Here is a 16,058-nt window from a genome sequence, read left to right as displayed (position 1 = left end):
CATTGTCTCATAAACCAAATACACTTTCACACTTGCACATGAAGATCGTTTTTCAGATAACATATACAGAACTTACACAAATACACAATTCGGAAAAAAATACAGTTGCACCAGTTACACTTCAGAAATTAAAAACACAATCAATACACTATTCGCACAAAGCGAGTATAAAACATGGACAAATATTACACAAATTGTCTAATTAATACACATCTCTGCACAGTTAATACAAGCAAACTTGTTATATAATTACACATCTTTCACAATGGTATAAATAAACAATTCGTCCATATACAATTATACAACATACACAATTAATACACACCTTGCACAATTATTACACATCTTTCATAATTATTACACAACTTGCATAATTATACTCAAATACATATCTAGCACAAAAATTACAATATATAACTAGCCCAAATATGTAAATACACAGTCAGCACAAATAGATAGTTCACACAAATACAATTACAACATATAAACAAATAATACACAACTTTCACAAAATATAATCAATACACATATAGCCCAAATATGAACTATATATAACTAGTCCATATACATTAAATACACAACTACACAATTCCACAAATACACATACAAAAACATGTGCAATTAACACACAACTTGCACAAAAAATATACAATTTGAGGGAATATATAATAGATACATAATTACAATCATCATACAACTTATGCAAAATACATAACCTGCACAATTAATGCACAACTTGCAGAACTATATTAATTGTGCTCCTAGTACAAATACAATCACAGCCAACTAGGTCAAACAATACGCAATTCGCATATTTTTTTCTAGGAATATTTAGGACATTATTTATAATATTCTGAGTTTAACCAACTCCCCAAAAGTCAGAATTTCACATGAATGAATGGTATGTCCGCCATCCTATGAGCTCAATATGAAAGCACATACATTTTCCATTAATGTTTCAACATAATTAGTGCTAAACTATTCATGTAACTTATGTCCATTGTTTTAATGGACATAAGTTATTAATACCCCTCTTGTTACATCCTCTTCAATTATGTCACCCATATTTATTTAGGCTAACCATCCAACAGAATTACTGGTTCTAGCCTTAATTATGTTAGGGACAGGTGGGGTTAGGTGAAATTTGTAATTTCTATGACAACTTAAGCAAATATACTATATCCTATCACAAATGCAATCAATTAGAACCAAAATTCATCTAAATCTAGGAAAAATTATACTTCACAAATTTAACCAAATTCAACCAAGCAAAAGCTAAACTAACTAAACATAAGCATCCCATATCCTCACATACAAGCCTATGTCACCTCAGTCCATCCATTACATGAGCTAGCTACAGCTCGAACCCAGATAGGAAAATTTACACTATTTTATGAACATGCTAGTTCATTATTCTAAAGATATTATATATTCTACCCATACACAACTCCACCTAACCTGACCTAGCACATCCAAAGCTATACTTAACTTAAGTTGACCAAATTTAAGCTATCCCACCTAATTTAATACAATTTCCATCAAATTTGCACAAATATACCTGAATTTACCAAATTTAAGACAATTTCCAACAAATTTATCCTATCATAGCCCAACTTAAAGCCCAATTGATCCAAGTTTGACCTATGTCATCTGAATTTAATGTATGTTTCCAAATATCCAACATCCAGTCTTGACATAACATACCCCATTCCCAAGTCCACAGCGCCCATATGCTCACATACATTCCTATGTAGCCTCTACCTATCCATTACAAATGCTAGGTATGGCTCTAACCCTAATAGGGTAATTTACTCTATATTCTGAACAAGTTAGATCATTACCATTAAGATATTATATATCCTACCCTACACAATCCTAACTTAACCTGACCTAGCATATCCTAATCAATATTTGATTAAAGTTGACATAATTTATGCTATCCCACCTAAATTCAACGTAATATAAGACAATTTACACCAAATGTACCCAAAATGTTTTGTATCATAGCACAACCAAAGTTCATTTTACTCAAGTTTTCACCTATTCCATCCTAACCTATGCAATCTTATCTAAGCTGACCTATCATATTCAAAGCTAGATTTGATTAAAGTTAATATATAAAGCAAAATAAATGCTGGCCAACCAAAATTCAACCTAATTTAATACAATTTACAAAAAATATTCCTAAAATGTTTAGTATCATAGCACAGCCAAAGCAAATTTTACCCAAGTTTTCACTTATTCCATCTAAATTGAATGAATATTTCCGATATCCGAAATCCAGTTTAAGCACAACATACCTAGTTCACAAAACCATTTCATAGAGCTAGTTCTGTGTCCATCTTGCTATTTCCAATATCCAGATGTGTTTTTTGTAGCATCAATTCTACCAAACCAGACCTAACCTAATAACTCTAACACAACATTAGCTAAATTCACCCAAATTATTGCAACCAAAACCCCAAAATCCATTATATGTACCTATGCGCATCACACACAGAGTGTGAGTTAACTGTTAAAGTTGTTAATGTATGCTCCCGACTTCCATTCCACCCTGGATTACAGGTAATTTTGCTAATATATTATTAATATGTTGTTACAAGGTATTTTCCTCATATTACCACAACTCAACCACCTTGGACCTAGCCTCTGATACGACATATACTCAAAAAACTGTCTACCTCATAGTATCTCACCTCAAGAAAAAGTCTACCTCATTTTTGTTTTAGTGTAACTTTGGTAATTAACTATAGTGTAATTATTTTATTAAAGTAAGCTATTGTTTTACATAATTATCAAATGTTATTTGCTATTACTGTATCAATTCAGTGAATCTTCATTTTACTTTAGTTATTTCTGTTATATATATATTTGCATATTTTTTTCTTTGTTTACCATAAATAATTGTTATTTTTAGCAGATTAAGTATTTTACTGCTCTGTAATTGTTTACCTTATTGTACCTTGACTCCATTGCATCCACATGCAAACTGATATTTATCTGAACAAAATCTGCTATCTCAAATATACAATAACCAACTCATTGATCATCACCACTGCTGGTATTACACAGCACATCAGGCAAAAAACAAACTCCGTAATAACACATCAGTTTTCAACCAAAATGTCAGGTCACTTGGAAAACATTTTGATGATATAAATGCACTACTCGCAGCGCTAGGTACTGAGCCATCATCCATTATTTTAACAGAAACCTAGCTAAGTAAAGACCATACACAACTTTTTAACTTAGCTGATTATAGAGCCATTCGCAATGTAGGCCTAACAGAAAAAGGAGGTGGCACAGCTATATACTACCAAGATACCTTCATCTGCAATAGTGTCCTTAGTGATATAGATGACTACTGTGAATATACCTTTGCTCAATTTTCCATTAAATCCCTTAAATCCTCCTTGACTATTGGAGTCATCTATCGATTTCCCAATACTAAAATAGCTGCATTCTCAGATGACTAAAGGACAGGTTCACACAGAGGCACATGAACACACAGTTCACATAGAGGCACATGTACACAAAAGTAAACGCAGAAGCACATGTGCACAAATGTTCACATAGAGGCACATGTGCACACTGGTACATACAGAGGCACATGTGCACACTTTTACATACAGAGGCACATGTGCACACTAGTACATACAGAGGCACATGTGCACACTGGTACATACTGAGGCACATGTGCACACTGGTACATACAGAGGCACATGTGCACACGGGTTTACACAGAGGCACATGTACACACAGTGACATATGTGCACACATGTACACATAGAGGCACATGTACACACAGATGCACATGTACACATTGAGGCACATGGGCACACAGGAACAGTACCGGACATGAGACTGCTATTCAAACTTGAGAGGCAGGTGGGAGTAAGTGGAAATGCCTTAGCATGGGTAAGGAACTACCTAACAGGAAGGAGCCAAAGAGTAACGGCAAGGGACGAGAGGTCGGGCTGGCGAACAGTAACTAGTGGAGAACCTCATGAATCGGTGCTGGGACCAATTCTACTCTAATATACGTTAATGACATGTTTACAAGGAATAGAGTCCTACATGTGGATGTTCGCGGATGACGCAAAATTAATGAGAAGAGTTGTGAAAGATGAGGATTGTAGGATCCTCCAAGAGGATTTGAACAGGTTACAGAGATGGTCAGAGAAATGGTTAATGGAGTTCAACATGAGGAAATGTAAAGTTATAGAAATGAGATTAGGAAATAGGAGACCAAAGGGACAGTACAAAATGAAGGGAAACTGTCTACATGTGACGATTCGAGAAAGCGACCTGGGAATGGACGTAACACCTAATCAAACTCCTGAGGCACATATAAATAGGATATCGACAGCAGCGTACTCTACACTGGCAAAAGTTAGAACATCATTCAAAAACCTAAGTAAGGAGGCATTAAGGATGCTTTACATTGCCTACTTGAGACCAGTCTTAGCGTATGCCACGCCATCATTGAGTCCACCACCTAAAGAAACACATAAGGAAACTAGTAAAGGTCCAGATGTTTGCGACGAGGCTCGTCCCAGAGTTACGAGAGATTGGATATGAAAAGCACCTGAAGGAACGCAACACTAGAAAAAAGAAGGGAGTTGGGGGGATATAGTAGGAACGTATAAAATACTCAGGGGAATTGACAGAGTGGAAATAGGCGAAATATTTACACGGAATACTCTAGATACAGGTACACACAGAGGCACATGTGCACCAAGGTACACACAGAGGTACATAAGCACACATGTACATAAAGAGGCACATGTGCACACAGGTACACACAGAGGTACATGTGCACATAGATACACAGAGGTACATTTTTTTTTTTTTTTTTTTTTTTTTAAGATATATACAAGAGTTGTTACATTCTTGTACAGCCACTAGTACGCGTAGCGTTTCGGGCAGGTCCCTGGAATACGATCCCCTGCCGCGAAGAATCGTTTTTTCATCCAAGTACACATTTTACTGTTGCGTTAAACAGAGGCTACAGTTAAGGAATTGCGCCCAGTAAATCCTCCCCGGCCAGGATACGAACCCATGACATAGCGCTCGCGGAACGCCAGGCGAGTGTCTTACCACTACACCACGGAGACTGTAATACAATGTACACACGGGTACACACAGAGGCTCATGTGCACACAGATTTACATAAAGGCACATGTGCACACAGGTACACACACACAGAGGCACGTGTGCACACACAGTCACATGTGAACACAGGATCACTAAAAGGCACTTGTAGACACAGGTACACACGGAGGCACATGTGGACACAGATACACACAGAGGCACATGTGCACACAGGTTTACATAGAGGCACATGTGCACACAGGTACACACACACAGAGGCACGTGTACACACACAGAGTCACATGTGAACACAGGATCACTAAAAGGCACTTGTAGACACAGGTACACACGGATGCACATGTAGACACAGATACACACACAGGCACATGTGCATACAAGTAATTATGGAGGCACACGTACACACAGAGGCACATGTGCACACAGGTACACACAGAGGAACATGTGCACACGGTTACACCCATAGACACGTGTATTTACTACATAAGATAAATTCTTGGGGTTATATTACATGACCAGACGGTGGTGAGCTCCAGCACTGATTTAGTTACATTTTTACTTTTAACTTCTTGTGGTAAGTTACATTCTGACCATGCTCTTAAATTTACAATTTTATTTGTTATCCATTCATTGAGTTTTGCCTAACATCATTAACAAATATTTTGCCATTCACTTTCTTGAGCCATGTTTGACATTTTCTGTGTTGGTTGGTATTTTTTTTCTGTAAATTGTGTTTGATGCTAGGTGCGTCTCACTACAATCTACGGTTCCACGTACACTCCACTGTAATTACGATGACAAACGATACTGTTCCCCCTTTCGGGTCAAATGGGGAGGCAACTCGGACCTTACTGAGTTCAACTCTGGAGATGACCACACCTCTCGTTGCTAGCGAGGCTCGACTGTCTGAGTCTACGTTCAGCGAGGTAGAGACTAAGGCCAGAGCTCAATTTTCTGATCCATCTGGTGCCGATTATTGCTAGGTTCCTCTATTGACAGCACTCGAAGTGTTGCAAGAGCAGTAGTTGAAGAGAAAGGGACTGTTGGTATCCAGTCATAGGATATATTTAAAGATTTATTTCCGACGTAGGTTTGTTAATAAAAGGGATTTGAACCTGTATAGTTTGGTGGGTAAAATTACAAACGCCACCATTAAACCTGGAGAGTCTCTTAATGCATTTACTTGCCGGTTAGATCAGTACCATTATGCCCCTGGGACTGCACTTCGTAACTCAACATGATTGAATAAGGATCAGTTACTGACCGCAGTAGTGATTGCTAAGATGATAGCGTTTGGGATGGTACATCGGTTTGCCCCTGAGAACACTTTTCTTTAAAATAAAAGGAAAATTTTGACCTCCGATAAGAAATCAGAGAGGTTTTCGAACTGTGAATAAGTTAGCTCCTGCGAATTCTCAACTGTTACCAGCCCCTGACAAGGTAAATGTAGTAGGAAGCCCGCTACACTCTCCTTCCACATGATCACAACATTCTCATTTACGTAAGCACACAGATGGTCGTGATCCGCAGTCCAGTTCTCCTCCTCATAAGTTGCCCAGACATTACTGTCCACGTCCAAACGTTGTTGCTTGTTGCAACTGGGGAAAGTCTAAGCATTTCGCAAAGTACTGCAAGTCCGCACCCCAGTCGTCTCCCGCTGGACAACTTTCATCAAGGTAATACCGCAAACCCTCCATAGTGTAAGTATAATAAGAAAGTTGGCCGCCACACATCAGTCTGTGAAGTTCGACGAAGGTTATTTCAGGTTAACGGTTCCCGTAGTCAGTCTTGTCAAGGTGCACAGCAACCAATGCAGTTTTGCCGGAACAACAATGGTCACTCCCATTACAATAACATATCACAAAACTCTGGAGCTCAGACTTTCCATTCTACGTCGTCCGAGGAATCTCAACGTCGACTCCAAACGCAACCAAGGTAACCTGTTTATACAGTAACTACCCACAATAGATTTGGACACTTGACAGAGGACACTGACAACTGACCGGTTCTAGATGTTAACGGAACGCAAGTGACTTCAACTCGGACGAGACGTAGACACCCTAGGCCAGGTAAATTACAGTGAACTGTATAGTTTCTAGTGAAGGCCCTGTAGTCCCTGACCAATTACATGGTTGAGCCCTAAAAGTCTTGGTCCCTTAACATTGTTAAGCCTTCAGCTCTTAGAGATATTGAAAGTAAGCGCTCTATTACAGGAAAGGAGTGATCCACACCTTTTCTAAGTGGTGTTTCTGGAAAAAAGTAACAGTAAAAAGGGAAATAGACTGTCCATTCAAGTTACATGACATTATGCCTCACATATCATGCCTGATTTTTTATGAAAGCCACATCCCAGGAGATATACAATTTGTATTAACATGATTGATGAAAATTTTCGTTTCTTCCCCATCTTTAGAACACCACTAACAAAAACAAAGTCATACCATTCTGTAGCATGTATCGAATGGGTCGTGAGTTCAACCATCATGAAGATTATGTTCATTCTGTTGAGAAGAGACTTGCCAGTGTTAGCGAACACAGACAATAGGTTAAAGCATCGTGGTCGAGAGGTTGTTCAGGAGAGTGAATATCAAGACTTTCTGAGTGGGACGCCCTAACAGGTTCACGTTGTCTTGCTCGCCCAGCGGCGGTAATCCCCGAGATCTGTGGATCTACGGCCGCCGACACTCTGCTGCATTCTCACTCTGTCACAAGATTAAGAGTTAAGATTGAAGGAGTGTTCGAGATATCGGAAATCATACCATTCAAACATGTAAAGAGAACGGTACATCAGTGGAACCCTCCTTGACGTGTAGTAAAGGATGGTAAGGTTACGTTGTTCCTTACAAACACCAGCAGTGCCTACATCCATCTCCAGCCAGGCACCCACCTTGTAGATCTCGCCCATTACTGATTACTGGTGGGAGTGGTGAATGAGGTCTCTGTGGAGCATGGTGTGTGTGTGTGCATTCACACCACGAGAATGTGGACCTCAGTTAGAGGTGCAAGTGCAACTCCTCAATCCATTTGATTTCCCTGACTCCATGGTTCAACTTTTTAATATTTGTGACAAGATTAGAGCAGTGGCAGCTTTACTAGGAGAAATGCTAGGTCTAACAACACTTATTACTTATAAAATTCCCATTGAGCCAAGTACTAGACCATTTTATGTAGAGCTTCCCGTTTACCACATTCTCTGAGAGCAGAAGCTGATAGCCTTATAGGGGGAATGCTGCAGGGTGACGTGATAGAGCCGAGTAATTCACCATGGAACACTCAATTGATTCTCGTATCGACACGAGATGGGGCAATGAGACCGGTAATCGATTTCCGGAAGCTGAACAGCGTCACCATACCTGATCGTTTCCCATTTCCAGTACTAAATGATTTGTTATAAAATACAGGACAATACAAGGTATTGTCAACTATAGATTTGTTGCAAGATTTCTGGCAAATCCCACTTGACGAGAAAGTAAGCAGTGGACAGCTTTAGTGCTGGTAACGGTCAGTTCCATTTCAAGATAATGCCATATGCATTGTGGAGCAGCCCAATAACCTGTTTAAGGCTCAACAAACCTCTTCCGTTGATTGATAGGTATTACTCTTCTCGTGTACCTCAATGACCTAATAATAATGTCACAAGACGTTAAGAGACACTTCCAAAAGCGTGAAAAGGTACTTGCAAGACTAGCTGAAGCAAACTTATAGATAAAACTCTCAAGGTGTTCGTGTTTAAAGGAAAAAATTAACTTCTTAGGTCATACAGTTACCCTTTCAGTAGTCATCTTGGAGGAATAAACAATTATTGCTGACCGTGATTTTCCAACACCCTGCAACGAAGAAGCTGTGCGATAATTCACAGGTCTTGTGGGATTCTTTCGTTCATAGTTCATCTCTGTCATAGCAGCTCCACTTTTCGAGTTACAGAAAGAAGATGAATACTTTGTTTTAGGAGATGCTCTAGAACAAACATTCAATACACTTAAAGCAGCACTGATATCTTCACCTGTCCTTAGGTGCCCAGAGTTTTCTTAACCTTCCCCATTAGTCACAGATGTTGGTGATGTGGGTCATTACTTCACACCGAGGGAGAGAGATCACACAATACCTTATGCAGCCCTACATGAACAAGAGTCACAGATGCTGGTGATGTGGACCTGGCTGCTGCATTACCTTACACCGAGGGACAGAGATCACAAAATAACCTATGCAGCTCTACAGTAACAAGAGAAGAGAAAAATTACAGTGCTTCAGAACGTGAAATGTTAGCATTTGTGTTAGCAATAGAATATCTTAAGCATTTCAGAGATACAATCTATAAATACCCTCTGTGAGTGGATGAGATGGCACCAGCTAATCTCTCCACTGGTTTCCGTGCCCGTGGCGCTTGCCGTGCGCTTAACACGTGCACTGCCGCGCTCTTAGTCTAGATATCCGTAGATTCTAAATGAAGAAAACCGTGGATTCTAAAAGAAGGTGCAGAAGCAGCACGCGTGCCACTCTCTATGGTGTATAACAGGTCACTGGAAACGGGAGACCTTCCGGAAAGCTGGACGACAGCTAATGTAGTACCAATATACAAAAAGGGTGACAGGCAAGAGGCACTGAACTACAGGCCAGTTTCCCTAACTTGTATACCATGCAAGGTGATGGAGAAGATTGTGGGGAAAAGGCTCGTAGAGCTTCTGGAGGGAAATAGCTTTGTAACACACCACCAGCATGGGTTCAGAGATGGTAAATCGTGCCTCACAGGCCTATGACCAAGCAACACAAATTAGGCAGGAAAGAGAAGGATGGGCAGACTGCATTTTCTTGGACTGTCAGAAAGCCTTTGACACAGTACATCACAAAAGGCTGTTACAAAAGTTGGAGCAGCAGGCAGGAGTAAAAAGTAAGGTGCTCCAGTGGATAAGGGAGTATCTAAGCAATAGGAAACAGCGAGTAACGGTGAGGGGGAGGCATCAGAGTGGCGAGATGTCACCAGCGGGGTTCCACAGGGCTCTGTACTCGGACCCCATCCTGTTTCTAGTATATGTAAACGACCTTCCAGAGTGTATAGACTCATTCCTCTCAATGTTTGCTGACGATGCAAAAATTATGAGAAGAATTAAAACAGATGAAGTTAGACAGAGACTACAGGACGACCTGGACAAACTGGAGGAATGGTCTAGAAAATGGCTGCTAAAGTTCAACTCAGGAGAGTGTAAAGTAATGAAATTAGGCGAAGGGAGCAGAAGGCTAAACACAAGGTACAATCTGGGAGGTGAAATCCTACAAGAGTCAAATAGAGAGAAAGATCTGGGGGGTCGATATCACACCGAACCTGTCCCCAGAGGCCCACATCAAAAGGATATCATCAGCGGCATATATTAGACTGGCGAATATAAGAACTGCCTTTAGAAACTTGTGTAAGGAATCGTTCAGGACCCTGTATACCACTTATGTAAGACCAATCCTGGAGTATGCAGCTCCAGCCTGGAGTCCATACCTAGTTAATCACATGCTGAAGTTAGAGAAGATTCCGAGGTATGCCACCAGACTGGTCCCGGAACTGAGAGGAATGAGTTACGAGGAAAGGCTAAGGGAGCTGAACCTCACAATTCTGGAAAACAGAGGAGTAAGGGGAGACATGATAACCACCTACAAAATTCTTAGGGGAATTGACAGGGTGGACAAAGACACACTCTTTAGCGCGGATGGAACACGAACAAGGGGACTAGGTGGAAATTTAGTACCCAGATGAGCCACAGAAACGTTAGAAAGAATTTTTTCAGTGTCAGAGTAGTTAACAAATGGAATGCATTAAGTAGTGTTATGGTGGAGGCTGACTCCATACACAGTTTCAAATGTAGATATGATAGAGCCCAATAGGCTCAGGAATATGTACACCAGTTGATTGACAGTTGAGAGGCGGGACCAAAGAGCCAGAGCTCAACGCCCGCAAACACAACTAAGTGAGTAGATATGGCCACCCCTACCCGAAACATCCCGTGTTTGGACTCCGAGGAGAGCCCAAGTCATCCGCATTCCAAATATGTTGCAATGGCCATTGTAGCACATTTGTGGAAAGAGTTAGGCGAACCGCAGCTTTTATTGTGTGAGTTGGGTGACAACAGAGGCGCGCTCGAGAAAAGCTCGAGGCTAGGCCACTCGCCATCATTGTTACTATGGCAACGCCAGGCGGCCATCTTGACGGCTGTCTTGGCAGCCATCTTGGGAGTCACCCTGCGGCTATGCAAACTCGTCTGTGATAGGTTGAGGAGGGAGGCAGCTGTATGCTTTCCTCTAAGTGGTTCATTTGAGGTGGACTGAGCTGCCAACACCTAGCCAGCATCCTGCTGGGAAGATACCATTCTGCCTCCAACCTTCGCCTGTGTTTGATGTCCGCTTTGCTTAGTCGGCCAACTGAGTAAAGGGACGTCGTGGCGGTAGGTACTTAAAAAAGCTCCAACCTCCACATCAACTACGACGTCGATCCGTGAGAAGAGCAGATTCCGGGAACACGTCGTAGGATTGCGTGAGAGAGGGACAGGGAATGTATTGGAAGAAATCGTGGGGAGTGGGTAAAGTTTCATACGAGCAGGCAACGGACTCGTAAAATCCCCACCCCAGTGATTAGTCAGACACTCTGACCTCCTGCTGGTGTTGGTAGCAGTAGAGTGAACGGGAGATATCTTGCCAGTGTTCAGGGGCTAGGTTTTCCTATAAAAATTCGTGGGAATTTCGTGAGAAAGAGCGTTCATAGTGTTTGCCACCATTCGTGCACGAACGCGTCGCTTCGCCAGTGAGGGTACGAAACTGCCGTGTTGTGAGTCAGCCCGTCCTCCAAACAAAAATCCAAAAGTGATTCCATGCACCCGCCAAACCCCCTGTTTATGAATGAAAAGCGGTTTACACACGACTCACAACTGCTGACGTTCGAACATATCCGGAACAAGTGTTTCACTGACGAATTTTGTTCGAATCACAACGCTATAAATGCTTCACCCACGTACTACAAATACAAATAATCGCCAACAGAACCTAAACACCTTACCTAACCTAACCTAACCTATGCCTATATATGCACAATATGCTAATATATTATAATATTAATTTATACTTGAGAAAATTTCCGTTTTGAATGAACAGCATGTTAAAATTTATGAATGCGTCTGTGGGGTTGACCGCTGAATGTAATGGACTTGAGTCGAGGACGGGGTGTGTGAGTAAAGGTACGAAACGCTCCGAGCCATGCTAGTCGCCACCTCCCTGGGCTGACCCCCTAGTGAGCATCCGCCGCCTTGAGAGGGTGGCCAGCCACCTAAGTCCAGTTTCCAGCCATAGTGCATGGTGAAGAGTTAGTGTGTGTAACACCGGGGAATTTCCTGGCATTTGATTATTGTGGAGTAATACCAGGGGCATGTATTTTTACATGTATTGTGTTCCCAGGGCTGTGATAAGTGTATATAAATATATATATATATATATATATATATATATATATATATATATATATATATATATATATATATATATACATATATATATATATATATATATATATATATATATATATATATATATATATATATATATATATATATATATATATATATATATATATATATATATATATATATATATATATATATTTCCAGCATCCAGAATCCAGATAGGATTTCTATCCTAGTAAACAACACAGAAATCATCGATAGATACAGCGATAGCAGGCGGCTTGACGTTTGCGAGGCACTACACATCAAGAAGTCAACACCAGCAATCAACAGCCAATTATTGCACAACTATATTCTACCCACCTCAAGACTCCGCTCCAATATAGAAGCATCAAGAAATATGGACCAATAGGCTTTCTACAAACACTTCTATTCAATACCCATTGTTTGTGTTCTGTCTTGTGTTGATACTTTTAATACCCTATTAATATCCCCTCTTGTTTTGTCTTGTGTTAATGCCACATCACCCCTCCCACCTCACTCAAATGTAGATATAAAATCGGAGATACGTAAGTTCTAATCAGTTGTGTATTTGTGAACTAAAGTCTTTGAAAATGTAATAAGTTTTACGAAACGCGCCCGTGTCGCGTCAGACTAGAAATAAAAATGAATTTTGGAGAATTGATTTTTGATTTACCTCCAACAGTGAAGCGTAATGTACGAAAGATTGAGAAAATTCGTGTTAGAATTATTAATCTTACTTTTTCGGTCATATTTAATAATATATATATATATATATATATATATATATATATATATATATATATATATATATATATATATATATATATATATATATATATATATATATATATATATATATATATATATATATATATATATATTTTGGTAGCAGTCTTTCCTGTAGACATATTTTATTAAATATGACCGAAAAAGTAAGATTAATAATTCTAACACGAATTTTCTCAATCTTTCGTACATTATGCTTCACTGTTGGAGGTAAATCAAAAATCACTTCTCCAAAATTCATTTTTATTTCTAGTCTGACGCGACACGGGCGCGTTTCGTAAAACTTATTACATTTTCAAAGACTTCACAAATACACAACTGATTAGAACTTGCGTTTCCCTGATTTTATATCTACATTTGAGTGAGGTGGGAAGGGTGATGTGGCATTACATTTGAGTAAGGTGGGAAGGATGATGTGGCATTAGAGGATATTAATAGGGTATTAAAAGTATCAACACAAGACAGAACACGAAACAATGGATATTGAATAGAAGTGTTTGTAGAAAGCCTATTGGTCCATATTTCTTGATGCTTCTATATTGGAGCGGAGTCTTGAGGTGGGTAGAATATAGTTGTGCAATAATTGGCTGTTGATTGCTGGTGTTGACTTCTTGATGTGTAGTGCCTCGCAAACGTCGAGCCGCCTGCTATCGCTGTATCTATCGATGATTTCTGTGTTGTTTACTAGGATTTCTCTGGCGATGGTTTGGTTATGGGAAGAGATTATATGTTCCTTAATGGAGCCCTGTTGTTTATGCATCGTTAAACGCCTAGAAAGAGATGTTGTTGTCTTGCCTATATACTGGGTTTTTTGGAGCTTACAGTCCCCAAGTGGGCATTTGAAGGCATAGACGACGTTAGTCTCTTTTAAAGCGTTCTGTTTCGTGTCTGGAGAGTTTCTCATGAGTAGGCTGGCCGTTTTTCTGGTTTTATAGTAAATCGTCAGTTGTATCCTCTGATTTTTGTCTGTAGGGATAACGTTTCTATTAACAATATCTTTCAGGACCCTTTCCTCTGTTTTATGAGCTGTGGAAAAGAAGTTCCTGTAAAATAGTCTAATAGGGGGTATAGGTGTTGTGTTAGTTGTCTCTTCGGAGGTTGCATGGCTTTTCACTTTCCTTCTTATGATGTCTTCGATGAAACCATTGGAGAAGCCGTTATTGACTAGAACCTGCCTTACCCTACAGAGTTCTTCGTCGACTTGCTTCCATTCTGAGCTGTGGCTGAGAGCACGGTCGACGTATGCGTTAACAACACTCCTCTTGTACCTGTCAGGGCAGTCGCTGTTGGCATTTAGGCACATTCCTATGTTTGTTTCCTTTGTGTAGACTGCAGTGTGGAAACCTCCGCCCTTTTCCATGACTGTTACATCTAGAAAAGGCAGCTTCCCATCCTTTTCCGTCTCGTAAGTGAAACGCAGCACGGAACTCTGCTCAAATGCCTCCTTCAGCTCCTGCAGATGTCTGACATCAGGTACCTGTGTAAAAATGTCGTCAACATACCTGCAGTATATGGCCGGTTTCAAGTTCATGTCGACTAAGACTTTTTGCTCGATGGTACCCATGTAGAAGTTTGCAAACAGGACACCTAGGGGAGAACCCATAGCGACCCCATCTACTTGCTTATACATGTGCCCATCCGGGCTCAAGAAGGGTGCCTCTTTAGTACAAGCTTGGAGTAGTTTCCTCAGAATACTTTCTGGCATGTCAAGAGGAGTACAGGCTGGATCACGATACACTCTGTCGGCTATCATTCCGATTGTCTCGTCCACAGGTACGTTGGTAAACAGCGATTCTACGTCCAACGAGGCTCTTATCCCTGTGGCCCGTGCGCCCCGCAGTAAGTCCACAAATTCCTTTGGAGACTTCAGGCTGAAGGCGCAAGGAACATAAGGAGTCAGCAGGCCGTTGAGTCGCTTCGCCAATCTGTACGTGGGTGTGGGTATCTGGCTAATGATTGGCCGAAGTGGGTTTCCAGGCTTGTGCGTCTTGACATTTCCATGCGCATATCCAGGTTTATATTCCCCAATGATCTTTGGCAGGTGGAGTCCGGATTTCTTGGCGTTCACAGTTTCGATCAGTTTGTTGACCTTTGCTTTTAATTCGGCTGTAGTGTCCTTCGTTACCCTTTGGAACTTAGTTTGGTCAGAGAGTATGATGTTCATTTTCGCCAGATATTCGTCTTTTTTAAGAATGACATATATTGGCGACTTGTCACCTCTCCTGACAACTATCTCCTTGTTCTCACGAAGGCTTTTAGCTGCCGCTCTAAGCTCGGGGGACAGTATGGTGCTTCTGTAGTTGCCTCGATTCTTTCCTCCTTCTGCAATAAGTTCTGCTTGTAAGGTATCTTTGGTAGTGACCTTCTTTTGTGTCTCGAGGTCGAATATGTCGTCCAACAGAATTTCCAACTCCACTTTCCGGGCCATTTCACTCGGTCTGGACATAACATGACAGTTTATGCCCAGATTTAGGAGAGTGACTTGGTCCTCAGTGAGGTTAATTCCTGCAAGGTTCAGGAAGCCATCTCTTGGTCGTGGAATTGCCATAGGTCCTCCATATAATGTTGTTAGTTTCTTGATAATCCTTGTTTCAGTGCAGAGGTGATGTTGGTCTGTGAGGATGTCGAGGTGTTGTTCAATGCGGGTACGGATACTATGGTCGATGTTGCTATTTCTCCACTCGTTTGTAGCATGAAGTAGTT

The sequence above is a fragment of the Procambarus clarkii genome, chromosome 70 (genome assembly GCF_040958095.1).
Source record: "Procambarus clarkii isolate CNS0578487 chromosome 70, FALCON_Pclarkii_2.0, whole genome shotgun sequence".
Taxonomy (NCBI): Eukaryota; Metazoa; Arthropoda; class Malacostraca; order Decapoda; family Cambaridae; genus Procambarus; species Procambarus clarkii.
This window is presented reverse-complemented; position numbering follows the sequence as displayed.